Source organism: Ctenopharyngodon idella, chromosome 2 (assembly GCF_019924925.1).
Source record: "Ctenopharyngodon idella isolate HZGC_01 chromosome 2, HZGC01, whole genome shotgun sequence".
Classification (NCBI taxonomy): domain Eukaryota; kingdom Metazoa; phylum Chordata; class Actinopteri; order Cypriniformes; family Xenocyprididae; genus Ctenopharyngodon; species Ctenopharyngodon idella.
Window position 1 is genome coordinate 9,522,397 of NC_067221.1, and position 14,338 is coordinate 9,536,734.

A 14,338-nucleotide genomic window follows, 5' to 3' on the forward strand; every position below is an offset into this window, starting at 1 on the left:
AGTGGCTAACAGTGAGGTCTTGTGACACTCCCCCCTCCACCCACTCTTCCTCTCCGCAGGCCGGCTGTCTCTCTCCGCTCGCCCAGAGCCTGACACTGACGTGACACTCGTGAAATAATTATGAACCAAAAACACTGCTGACAGCAAACAGCCCGCTCCCCTCAATGATGTGTCACCCATGATTAGCATGGGTCCTGGCATCCTCGCAGCCCGCAGGCGGAAGAGAAGAGGAGGGTGAGGGGATGGAGGGAAGGAAAGGGAAGGGGTGGGTGGGGGGGATGAGATGGACAAAGGAAAAAGTCTAAGAGAAAACGCAAAAATTAAACAGAGAGGAATGAAGCGTAAAACTAACAGAGCTGGTAAATGAAGGCAGTGATATAAGGACGTACAAGGATGTGGGGTGGAGTTAGTTGCTCTGCTTGAAGCCCATGACCGTGGGGAATAAACCTTGGATACTGACACCTGTATCTGTCATCTGCTGTTAGGAGACATATGCCTCGCTTCAGGCCACCAAAGATCAGCACCGGCGGCACCACACGCTAATATGTGGTTCCTGACCTTTGCCTGTTAAATACCAAAGGTCAAAACAGATGTGGGTGAATCAGGGTTGGACAAAATTCAGAATGGGTTTATGTGAAGATTGTTTTAAGTTTACTTAAATTAGAAGTTGTTATTTTAGAGCCTAATAAATGTTGAAATTCATAGATTTCAGTAATACTGTAAAAAGTTGAATGTCTATAATTAATGTTTAAAAAAAATTCATAGAGACATCAGTACCAGTATTAGTATCAGTCATATTCATAAAAATATGCCATTAAAAAAATATTTAAAATATACTGTCTTTAAGTTGTTTCTACATTAATTTGGAGAGTAACTGTGAAATTATTACAATATAAAATATTTAAAAATGTAATAAAAATATTAAAAACTCAAAAAAAATTGTGATAAAAAAAAATAACTAATCACATTTTTTCTGTAATTAATCACAATTTTATATACTATCATGCACAATAATAAATAGATAAATAGTATAACTGGGTCAATGACGTGACGGGTCATTTTTTTGTCTAAAGGCCTTAATAATAATAAAAAACAAAGATATGACATCCAAAGTATGTAAGGTAGTACAACTAGATCTCTTTTATTGAATCCAAAAGGTTTTAATTATATTTTAAAGTATTTTAAAGATTTTGAAATGTCAAAAGGTCATTTGGTTTAACCATCCAAAGGCCAATACAGATTTTTAATTTGTGATTAAAATATCTTAAAATGTAATAAATGTATATGTTTTTTATTCTGGCATGATTTTATATATATCAACATAGTGCAAAATGGTATTAAAATTATGTGTAGAAGTCGTTACTTTGTTATGAGAAAGAATATCTGGAAAAATGAATTTCATTCGGAATAACCAATATACCATTTTGGATCAAGTCATGCGGTCAATATCATGTGACAGGATGTGACATCATTCAGACACCTGCAAAGGACCACATGGTCATGAAGCAAAGTAACTAACTCTCTCTTAACTATTTGAAAAATTCATGTTTTCACTTGCTCATACGCATGTCCGAAACATCAGGTCATTCGGTACAACCGCTATAAAACATGGAAAATGTTGTAATATTTTAAAAACTTGTACTAAATATAAAATGTTTGATTGTCCTGTTGCTAGCTATTTAGCTAGATATCAGCCTGTTAACAAAATATTGTCATTCGGTAAAACCGAAATTTTGGTTAAACCGAATGACTTTTTTGATGACAAATTTTGTCCATCTTGTAAAAAATGACAAAAGCAGTGTTAATTGATTATAAAAACCACATAATCTCATTGTTAACACTTAATAAAACTTCATAATTAATTATATCTCCATTATGGTTTTTTTACACTTTTAAAAACCTTATTCATCAATGACCCAACTATAAGTCATTTTAATAAATTAATGCAATTAACAATGTTAAAGTTTTTTAAACTTTTTTAAAAACTTTTAAACAAGGCGTTGTCAAGCCAACATTCAAAGTTTGTCTTTATATTAATTCATTTTAACTCCATTTCCTTACATTTGAATTTCAACTGCAATTCTGCATTCTGTTTTCTACCTCAATTCAAATGTAGAAATTCAACTAATGTAAAAGGCATTATCAATTAAATTCTGAATGGCAGACATTTCTGCTGTGAAACTTGAAGGCGTTTGTGTGACACGTGTCGGAGCACACTGCGATACAAGCATGTGCAATTGCGACAAAAAGTGAGCCAGTACACGTTCCAGGAAGTGAAATCCATCAGCCGCTTTGAAGCAGGAGGACCAGGCGTTTAAAAAAGCAGACGGCGTCTCTCCAGCCCTCAGTGCCAGAGTGAATTTGCGCGACGGCGTCGAGATTGATAGGTGGATTCACAAAGCCCTTCAGAACTCTGAGGAAAGCAGCTTTGTTTCCATGACTGGAGGTATAAAATGCACAATGTACATAACTCTTCTTAACAGAGAGTAAATCCCGGTAAAACAACTTGCCGTCTGAAGGGACAGTACATTTCACCTCACTATATTTGGAGATAAATCTAGGATGATCAACCATGAAACACTCACCGTCCAGAGCTGGGAAAACACTGGATTTATAGAGCTGGGAGTTTCAAAGAGCTACAAAACGTCTGAGAGACAGAAAACACAAATAAAAAACATTTTTATAGTGCGTCAAATAGATGGGCACCCCAAAACGTTTTATTAGCCGCTTTTTGTGACAGGCTTTCCTTCTCCGACATGATGCTCAGGCCAGCATTGAGCTGTAAAATGAGAGGATGGCTTTGTTGTGCTAACTCAGACTAGTCTAGACTAGCATGTGGGAAAAGCTTTGAAAATGAAGGCCGGGGTCCACGTACGTAGGGCTACAGACGGGAGGGTGTGTGTCGGTAGCAGTGGGAGGGGTGACGTTGGCCAGGGCGGTTGGTTGAAGGGTGGTACAGAGAGAGAGACACACGGTGACACCGCAGCTTTGAAAGGTTCATGCAATATTAATGTCCACGAGGGAGAATCACTAGCCTGGCCCCAGGGGTCACCCAATTAACTGGAACACACTCCCATTTCCAGTGTGTGTGTTCTGTGCAGTCGGCTCCATACCTCCTTTCTGACATCAATGTGAATGTGTGTGTGTTTGCTCCTATCTGCGCACACTAATAGTCGCCACGCTCGTAGCTTGTGTTTTCTTCTGTTACTCTAGTCTCTCTCTTTTTCTATCTCTCTCAGGAGAAGTGTTACAGACAGTGATGCATGACTGTAAAAAGGTAATGCACTGTTTTACTTTTTCAGCTTTTTAATTTGCTGAAAATTAATTGACTGGCCTGGTGGAGCTGGCTCAGATAGTGAATCTAACATACAGAGCTGGCCTTAGATTTGGACCTGGCAGTGCTAGGCACAGTTTAGACACATAGTAGAGAAAAGATAGAAAGTGAAGTGGGGAAAAGTGGGGAAAAGTCTGAGAAATGCTCCAAGCTGAACTGAAACTCACATTGCCTACACAAGTCAAAACACTCAACATATCTGACGCAACTGCTAACCCACGACTCTAATGATCTAAACAGTTTAAAAAAAAAAAAAAAAACATCAATGCAAAAACAGAATGGCATGAAACAGTACTGTCAATCGAATAAACATTTTATTCAAATTAATTACATTATACTGAAAAGTTTGTGTTTGTATTCTATATATTATTTCTAAGGTTGCTAATTTAATAGGTTAATGTAGTACAATTAATGATTCATTTATATAATTAACTAATCTTAATGTAATTTATATAATTAAATTTACTTATAAATGTCTATACTGTCAATTTTGATCAAATCCTACTTTTGTAAGTAAGTACAAAATAAGTAAGTATCACGGATTCCACAAAAATATTAAGGAGCAAAAATGGTTTTCAAAATTGATAAGAAGAAATGTTTCACCAAATCAGCATATTAGAATGATTTCTGGAATCAACTTTGCAGTCACAGAATTTACATTTTAAAATATATTCAAATAAAAAAAGTTATTTTGAAGTCCCCCTGTAGTCAATAATTCTATCAATTAAAACTTATCTTTGATCACCAAAATAACATATTTAAACATTTTTTCCTGTGAAAAATGTCTTCATGCCTTAAAATAACTTGAATGTAACTCTACATCCTTGCTTCATTTAGTATAGAGGGTATGCACGTGACGTCACTGTCAGCCGTTATGACTGCGGTTGCGCCCACTGAGTGGCAAAAAGACTGAGTGGCAGCATTGGTTTTCAGCGTGAATGCCGCGAAAAACACACAAAACACATTGGGATTGGGATTGACTACAAATAGCTTTGACGCAAAATCTGAGGTATATTTTCACAGACTGCCAAAAGCTACAGAAAAAAGAAGCAAATGGATTGCTGAAATTCACAGAAATAACTGGACTCCAGGCAGAGAAACATGGATTTGCAGTTATCATTTTGTGTCAAAACGTTGGATTTTGGGGTAAAATCATACGCTATATATTGTATTGTTATATATTGTGTTGACAACTCATTAATTAAATATTTACCATCTTATATTCTGCATAATTGGATATTTTTAAATAAACACTGACAAAAACTATACAAGTTTTAGGGCTAGACGATATGACGATATATATAACATTGATATAATTGATCACTCCGATTTAGACCTACCCTATTAAATCCAGTCATGCAGCAGGTTCTTTTGCCACTCAGTCCAGCTGAGGGAGCGTGTTACGGCGGGAAAGTGACGTCAATGCATACCCTCTATACATGTATCTATGAATATGCTAATTAGCCCCGCCTCCACTCACTCACAGGAGCTCAGAGACCACTCGGTCAACTTACTGAGGTAAACGCTGCACAATGGTATCGCTTTTTACAAATAACGGTGTTACCGGACACATAACGGTAACTGATATGATTAGCCTTTGGTTTGACTACATTATCAAACAGCTAATAATGTGTTGCTAATGTTACACAAACCATTTTCCTGTTCGCTATGTCAGAGTCAGACAGCTGCCTTCCTCAGAGCGGTCATAGTTAATGATATGCTAAAGCCCACCGGCACGTTGACATAGGTAGTTTGTGATGTCACAAACACCAGCGATTTCAAACCGCGCTTTTTGAAACTGTCTTTAGATCACTGCAGTTTTAAAGAGAAAATACTCAGCAATGGTGTTGACTTATGAATTTGCACATGGTTTGTCTTAAAGCATATTAAAAACACCACATAGACATATAAACAACATTAAAAGCTTGATTTTCACCACAGGGGGACTTTAAAATTTAATAATATTTTATAATATTACTGTTTTTACTGTATTTTCATCAAAAGTCTTGGTGAACATAAGAGACTTCTTTCAAATTTTTGACTGGTAGTGTGTGTGTGTGTGTGTGTGTGTGTGTGTGTGTGTGTGTGTGTGTGCATGAGTGAGGCTCAGAAAGACTATTCATGGTAAACGGATACATGATTAAAGTCCCTATTCACAACTGACAGTATCTCTTGGGCCACTGTTACTTTATCTGGATGTCATAGCGGGTTAAATGAGGGCTAATGGTTAGGCTAAACGCTATGAATCTGGGTGTCAATGCCCTGATTGTGTTCTTATCAGCTCTCACAAAAAAGCAGCACCATCTCTCTCTCCCCTATGTCTCATATTTCACACTCATGTCTACAGTCCCCATGGTCACAGACCTCTCTTGAGCACCTGCAGATGACTGATATTAGCCTACTGCAGGCAGTACTGATGTTATATTTGTGCTGCAATTCAGCCCTCCATGGTGGTCAGGGTAACATGATGTTGATAACTGGGAAAGGTTATGCAAAGAACCACTACACTGAGTAGAAGCTGAACTGTGATATTTCAATGCAAATTGGACAATTTTGTCTAGCCTTTGGCACAGATGTATCACTACTAAAGTAGACCACATACATAGACTTCTGAATAATTACAAACAAATACTACTAACAATTGTGGTTGTAACTGAATGCTGGAAAATATTAAAGTCATCTTTCGATATGTGCCCCAACACACAAAACTGATTTAACAAACTTATTAACCTGTTAGCGTTCCACTATACCACCAAACCAGCAAACACTATTTAAGCATATTTAGTCCTTGTCTTAATCACAAACATGCTCATAAGATTCCCAATTAATTACACACATTCATAATGGTCATTTAAATGCAGGGACTGGTTTTAAATGAGATCAATTATGCTAATAAATGCATGAAAGCCCATTTAAAACAATTCATACCCAGGGAACTGATGTGGTAGTATTTAGACCCTTTCTCCCAAATTTCCTGTCTAAGAGGACTTTTACGCAAGGTAATTTGAATGGATTTTTGATTAATTACTACCTGAAATAAACTTTGCCATTATGTTATTAAAATCAGCAAGAATGATGCTTTATTGAAAAGAGTCATTCTGAATGTCCACACCTATATATTTTCTGTATTTGAATGTCCACATCTATATTTTCTGCATTTTTCCCCATATTGGCTTCAAGCAATTGCCTTAAAACAAGTCAGAACAAATAAATAGAGTAGTTATTTCCTTCTTTGTTATTATTCAACCAGCAAAGTATTCTGGAGCTGATGAGACAAGTGAGTGAGTTCTGCACCACCTTTGGACAAGCGCTGCATGCAGGTACAATGGCCTGTTAACAGCCTGTCTCGAGACTGGCCATCATGACAACAGCTCTGCCAAACATATATTATATATATATATATATATATATATACACAGGGCTTGACATTAATGTTTTTCCTCACCAACCACTGTGGCTTGTGGTTTTCCAAAGTTACCAGTCACTCAGCATTTTCACTGGCCACAATTTTGACATCGATACCATGGGGGAAAACTGCCATATAGATATTTTTAATATAATTTCATAATTTGGCAGGAGGTATATTAGGCTGCTGACACACAGATTCATTATACTGTTATACATGCGTATTTTCACGTTAATTTAAAACATAATTGACTGTGTTTACATGAATACTCACCAAGACCAGCATTTTGTGATTATTTTGTGTGTTTTCGACTGTTTAAGCGTAATATATAAGCAGCGAAAACTAGCCCGTTCTACGAGGTGGTTTATGAGTGCGCACTTTGGGTGTGAGCATAAAATCTGCGGGAATTAGTAAAATTATGTGCAATACACGCAATCCCACACCGAAATTCAAGCTCTGTAACACCAACAATATTCATCCGGAGCAAATGAAACAAGTGAGTGAGGGGAGGCGGGTTTGTGTGTCAACTCGCTGTCAGAGAGATGAGAGCGAGAAAGAGCAGCTGGTATCGTGCATCTATTCTGCAGAAAATGAGTATTGGAATCGCTATTTCAGTATCGATATGTATAGAAAAATTTATATTTGTGTGTGTGTGTGTGTAAATATGCAGAGAAATGCATAAAAGACAAAAGTGTAGTATAAAAAAGTGCTGAAATAAAGCATACATCTATGTTTCTGTCATGTGATTTAGTTTTGTTATACAAATAAGTAATTGAATTTTGATCAACTTATGTGGTCCCACACACACTTTTTGGGGAATAACCATCCTCAGACAGGATCATATGGAAGCCAATTTCTGGCACATAAAAAAGAAATTATGATTTACCAAAGCGCATATGATATAAAAAAGTCATAATTATGAAATTAAAAAATCGAAATTATGGCATTAAAAGTCAAAGGTATGAGATGTTATAATTATGAGATTACAAAAAATGAAAAGACAAAAGTCAAAATGACAAAAATTCAAAATTAGGAGATAAAAAGTTGTGATTATGACATAAAAAGTAAATTATGACAAAAGTCAAAACTGCCAAATCAAAATGATGAGATACTAAGTCATAATTATGAGATAAAAAGACAAAATTTGTCATAAGTTGACTTTTCATGTCAAAATTTTAGCTTTATATGTCATATTATGATTTACCAACACATGATTTTTTTTCTTATGTGGCGGAAATGAGAGAAGATTCATTCACACACGAAAGAGATAGAGAATGGGACACGACAGATCTGAACCTGTGAGCTCACAGCTCTTCGAAGTTCAGTCAGCAGTGGAGTGAGTTTGAGAGTGAGTCTCTCACTAAATGACCCTGTTTGCCACCTCCACGGTTTCCAGGGGAAATTCAATTGAGCCCAGTGACATATTAGCATTCTGCTGATCAACACAGAGGGTGGACAATCCACTTAACAAGCGAAAAGACTGCTGCACAGCTCCTCAATATACGATAACATCACAAACATACAGGAAGGTCACAACTCAGGGTGACCAAATCACAGTCCACAACACACATACTCCACATAACACACACTAAAACTTGCTTACACAGACTGACTGCTCAAAACATTTTTGTTTATACAATTAACAGCATGTGAGATGGACTTAAGCTTCATGATCTGATGTAGTGATTTCAAACAAGCTTATAAAATATATGATCAAATACAACCTGGTTTAAAGAAAGGGTTTACATATCTATTACAGAATGCCAATTCCGACACATTCCCTTCCGAGTTTGTATATTGTATTTTTCATAAACACTTCAGTCCAGGCATTTACAACCATATTTCATATTCCTTCCCATATTAAACCGTCCTCAGCATTCTTCTAATAACTACACATCGAATTACACCTCGTGCCACAACCCCATTAGTCACTGACATTCCTCTCCTCACAAGAAAAAAAAAAAACACACCCTCCAACAAATCATTATTTGTAGCAACCCTATCAGAGCAGGCTGACAGTAAACTCGCCATAGTTTTATGAGCTTGTAAATACATTATCCGGGCTTTTGACTGTCATAGACGTGCATGTGCTGAGCAGTGCTATTACCATGTGCCTCTGTGTGTGTGTGTGTGTGTGTGTGTGTGTGTGTGAGTGTGTTTGTGTGTTGATTGAAGTAATTAGGCACTCACTGGATGGACTTTAACTCAGCCTCGCCAGCTAATAGCCAACAAATATATAAAAGCAATAAACTAATGGTGTGAGTAATTAAGCAAAGCTGTATTTACACGCGTGAGGGAGCAGCCGGCGTGGATGGTTACTGCTGGAGATCAGCAGAGGGTGGAGTGTTTTCTGCTTTGTCTGATAATCAGAGACGGAGAATACTCAAACAAATCAGGGGAGCAAGACAACATTTCCTGCTGACATTCATAGTGATACGAATGCCAACATTTTCTCAAATACAAAGAACATGATTCATTCTTTCAGACAGGAAACTGATCAGGATATGACACATAGTGGATTCTTACCGTTAAACACACCACCCTTATTTGTTGACAACATATGCACTATATGAAATGTATATATACAGTAGATATAGTTTTTCATCATTTAAATAAGTGTGACATCATACTTTTTGATTTTCATTTAGTCCTTTTATCCTCCATTAGGCACTGCTCCTATATGAAACAGGTGAGTCAGGCCTGAGGCCTTCTTTCCTGAACAACAAACCTAATCTACATACATTTCAGTGGCCTTTGAAGGATTTGAAGTGTGGCTGACAGCTCAGGAATTGCATATCAAGAGGACTAAAAAGCGACGGATTTATTGCGTGCCGCAGTGTCCGTGGTGCATTTTAAAGGTCGCAAACGCAACTGTTTCACACCAAAGTTCCCGGGGCCTTCCGCCGAATCTGAATACAGATGAGGTCCTCTGATAGATTGATGCATAACAGCTCCCAGCATGCACACAGTCCCAACAATCCGCAACGTCAGTTCCCTTTAAAGCCTGGGTGTATCTTAATTTGAATGTAAGCAAGTGATGGTAAGTTTTCATGATAGGTTAAGTTAAAACATCAGTTTCCAGTGCACTCTGTCACGCTTGTCCATCAGGCTATTCCGTGAGGGATCACTCAACTGTGTGAATGTTTTTTTTTGTTTTGTTTTTTCCCTGCTGGACATATAAATAAAATATTTAAAACAAAATGGGGACATTCAGTTTTTACAATATTTTCTTTTTTTAATTTCAAAAATGTGCTTCAAACATGGATTACAAAAAGACTTGATGACCAATATATGACGTTTTGGTCACAAACTATGCATCAATTGCTATGTTTCCATTCCCGTATTTTGGGATATTGCATAAAAAAAATATATTTTGGATAGAAATGCCAAAATACACATCAATTCTACAAATGTGCATAAAAACTTATGCGCTCAATTGAGGCAGATCATTTTTTATCCAATAAGAAAAAATTCACATAAACTACGATATATAAATTTCTTCGATGTGCATCAAAAAAGTCATGTGAATTGGAACAAGTGGACCGATCGCGTCGCACAGCATCTGAAATGTTGTTTTGGTCATTCTGAAATGCCTTAGTCAAACTCTGTTGTCGAAGTGGTTCATAGACATCCGCCTCCAAAAGCAAGATAACATGACGAGTATAATTGCGTTTTGTCTACGCGCTCTGAGAAGTAATTTATTATAAACGAAAAAGAGCCACTGTATCTTCTCTTACTGCAGCAAATTACATTTTTCTTAGTGATATTTGGCGCCAGTTTATCAGGAAGTAGTGCTTTATTCGCAAATGTTATACGCAATATTCCAATTTTGCTAAGTTAAATTTACAACATTGGATGGAAACATTCCTAATGATTTTTTATGTTAAATTATTTCGAGAATACTTTTTGTGTGCATAAACAAAACAAAGACAGTGCAGCGCTTCTGAATTCTACGTCAGAACGGCAACTCTTATTTTTGTTTTGTTTTTGCGCACAAAAAGTATTCTCGTCGCTTCATAACATTAAGGTTGAACCACTGTAGTCACATGGACTATTTTAACGATGTCTTTACTACCTTTGAAAGGCCTTGAAAGTGGTAATTAAATTGCTGTCTATGGAGGGGTCAGAAAGCTCTTGGATTTCATCAAAAATATCTTAATTTGCGTTCCGAAGATGAACGAAGGTCTTACGGGTGTGGAACGACATAAGGATGAATAATTAATGACAGAATTTTGATTTTTGGATGAACAAACCCTTTAAGTTTGACGATTTTGCAGTCTATTTTGTAAACGAGTGTATTCTGTTTTTTCGGGATGCTGAATTTTCCTCTGTCCGGCTCTGAGGATATTCACACCTGCAATCTCAATATGTTTCCTGTTATATCATTGTGTTCATTTTACCCCAGATCTTCAATATCTGCACTCCCACCAGCTCTCCTCTCTGTTTTGTCGAAGCGTGTGTTGCCTTTGGGGTAATAAGGGCAAAGGGAAAAATATTATGTCCTTTCACAATTATCAGCATTGCAAATATTAAAGTGTCTGGCTACATAGCAGAGGATACTTTGATTGGTATCTTAACCTTTGACTACACTATAAAGCAGTCAACTCCTGGTGCCCATATTGGAAGGGCTGGAATTTAATTCTGAAATGATTTGGGATAATAAGGAAGATGGATAATGTATGCAAGAGGGATATTACGTTTGGGCTAAATGCAGTTGGGGGGCCAGCGCTATTGGAGTTGAATAATCACAGCGAGTTATAATCCGGGTGATAGAAATACCGCACTGTCACAGTCAAGAGAGCAACTCTTAAATCACGCAGAGGAAGAGAGGCAGAGAAAGGAGGGAGAGAAGAGACGTAGGCAGGCCAAAGGCGCCCACCGCTGCACTTTCACTGAAACTTTCATTAACGCTCTTGTATGCCTTTGTTTTTTTAATAACCACGCCCTCCTGTCATCCCTCCCTGACCGTACCATGTTTAATTTCTCAAAAATGCCAAATTACATCAGTGATTCAATGACATTAAGTCGGAGGCAAAAGTGGCAGATTTGCACCATGACAAATTCATATTCCCAAAGATCAACAGGCAATTCTGATCACAGCAAAGGGCCTAAACAAAGTGCTTTAATTAGAAATCCACAGATAATTTAGACTTTTTCAAGCACTATCACTTCAAAAAATCAGACTGTGTTAAATGAATGCATAACAGTTGTTGCAAGTTTTATAGAAGGCAAAACACAATTTCAATGTTGACCTGTATATGACATTTTGTCACAAATTAATTGTGCATTGACAATTTTAGATGCTTAGACTTCGTAAACTAGTGTATTTTGTTTTTTTCGAGATGCTGAATTTTCCCGTTTAACTCTGAGGATTTTCACAATAAAGACATATCAATGCGCTATTCCTTTAAATAAGAACAGATAGATTGTGTTTAGGGGATACGTTACAGTTGTTGCACGTTTCATAGAAGGCAAAACACAAATTTAAATATTCAAAGAAAAATTTCTGCAACTATGACAGTTGCGAATGGGCCAAGCAACCCAAATCAAACAGGAGAGGAAAAGTGCATAGCATGTGTAATAAATCACAAGCGCTCCTAAAATACAAGGAGAAAATACAATAGAGTTTTTAATTACACAAATATCAAACCCATACATGATTCTATGAATTAGCATAATGATTTCATAATAGTAATGTTAAGTCTCTGCTCTGTCTTTGCCATGCTAATAAATCATATGATATTGTCTTTTATTCCATATCCAATTCATTCAATTTTACAAAAATCTGCCAAACAGTGTTTAAATGATATTTCAATGAGGGGGTATTTATCATTGTACTATGTCTGAATTAAACACCCAACATCACAATACCCAGACTAGGAAACAAACTATCATTTCTGATCTATATTTCTTCAGCAGGTGAGTGCGGGTTATGTCTTTAGCTCTGAAAATGTGCAGTGTGCATTATAATCTCACATAAAGACTAACATGAGTCTCACTTCTCACTCAGCCTTTAATTATTCTCTGTAAAAGTCACCTCACCTCTCCTCTTTTTTCCGTCTCACTCTGTCTCTCTCTTTTCTCTTGCACTCCTTTGGCTCCTTTTGTTCTCGTTGTGCCTATTTATCACTGTGTGAAGGTTGAAAGAGATATTATTAATCCTGGGGAATGAAGGCAGGGTTAGCGGCATGGATCGCATTGTGAGAGGGGTAATGATAGGCAGACGTGCTTGGCCAGTGGTCTGTGTGGGCTTGATGAATGGGGAGCAGGGGCAGAGTGAGTGGAGCTGGGTGGCGGGCCGCTGGGCCATGCAGGACCCCCCCTAACACTCTGACACCCACCCACCTGCCACTCTTTTATCAGATCTGCATTAGGATAAGAGGAAAAGCAGGGAAGGAATATATATCTACATATGTATAAGCGCTTACAGACACACTCACACACTTTCTCTACCTGTCGGACTAGTTCATATGGCAACTATGAGCGTGATCCTGTCATTTTTTGTCCCCCCAATTTAATTGACCAGAATAAAATCGGACATGACAAATTCGAACCTGTGCCCCCATTGCACTAACCACTGCACCACAGCTATGCTTCTTATTTTATCCTCAAAAATCAAGTAAAAAAAAATGATTTAAAGTGAAAACTGAAAACGTATCATCACTTTCATCTAAAACAAATAAGATTCTAGTTATTAGCTTAAACGTTTGACATTAAATAGACCGAGAGGATGATTTAACAGTTAAAAATAAAAAATAAAAAAGGCATTTATACAGGGCTGCACAACTGTTTAGCATAAGCCATCAGCATAATCAAAACATGCACAATTATGCAAATCAAATCAACAAAAAGTAAAAGCAAAACATATCATGAAACCACAAATGATGTAAATGTGTATTTATGTGTTGGATGGCAAAAAAGACAGGATTTAAAGGCGATAGTGCTAATATCTATGCAGAGATCTCACAACAGTGTTCTGCATTGGAATCTTATTGTCAAAGCCCAGCACCATTGACAGGAAGCCACTTGATGTATTTTCAGCAGGAGGGAACATGATGGTTTCACACACTGCCCTTTTAAACACACTGTCATGACAGCTCTGACAATGCAACAAGCCAATCAAGCCAGCTCTATTACTCTAAGTGTCATGTCTGTGGAGAGCTAACACCACGGCTCGGCTCTTTCCCCATCTACACGACCACAATAACACCGTACGCCAACCTTATCATCACTCACGCCAGCATGTGATTGCCACATTTACACCCTTGAAGACATAAATAGATGTTTTAGTCACAATTACAAGTCATTTTTTCACATCATGTTATTATAACTATATTGTAAATATGTTTAAATATATTTGATATAATTTAAACATTTAAAATGTTGAAATATTACAATAAAAGTATTATATTATTTTACAATATTTTAATAAAATATTACAAAAATATTATATTACTAAAATGGACCCTTTTCACAAACTGTGATGACATGTTTCCAGTAATGGAGCAATGTTTTTAATATTTAAATGTTTGTTAAAAATGTAATGTACATTTATAAACATATATACTTTGTGTTTTATCATCTTTCCATAAAATTAC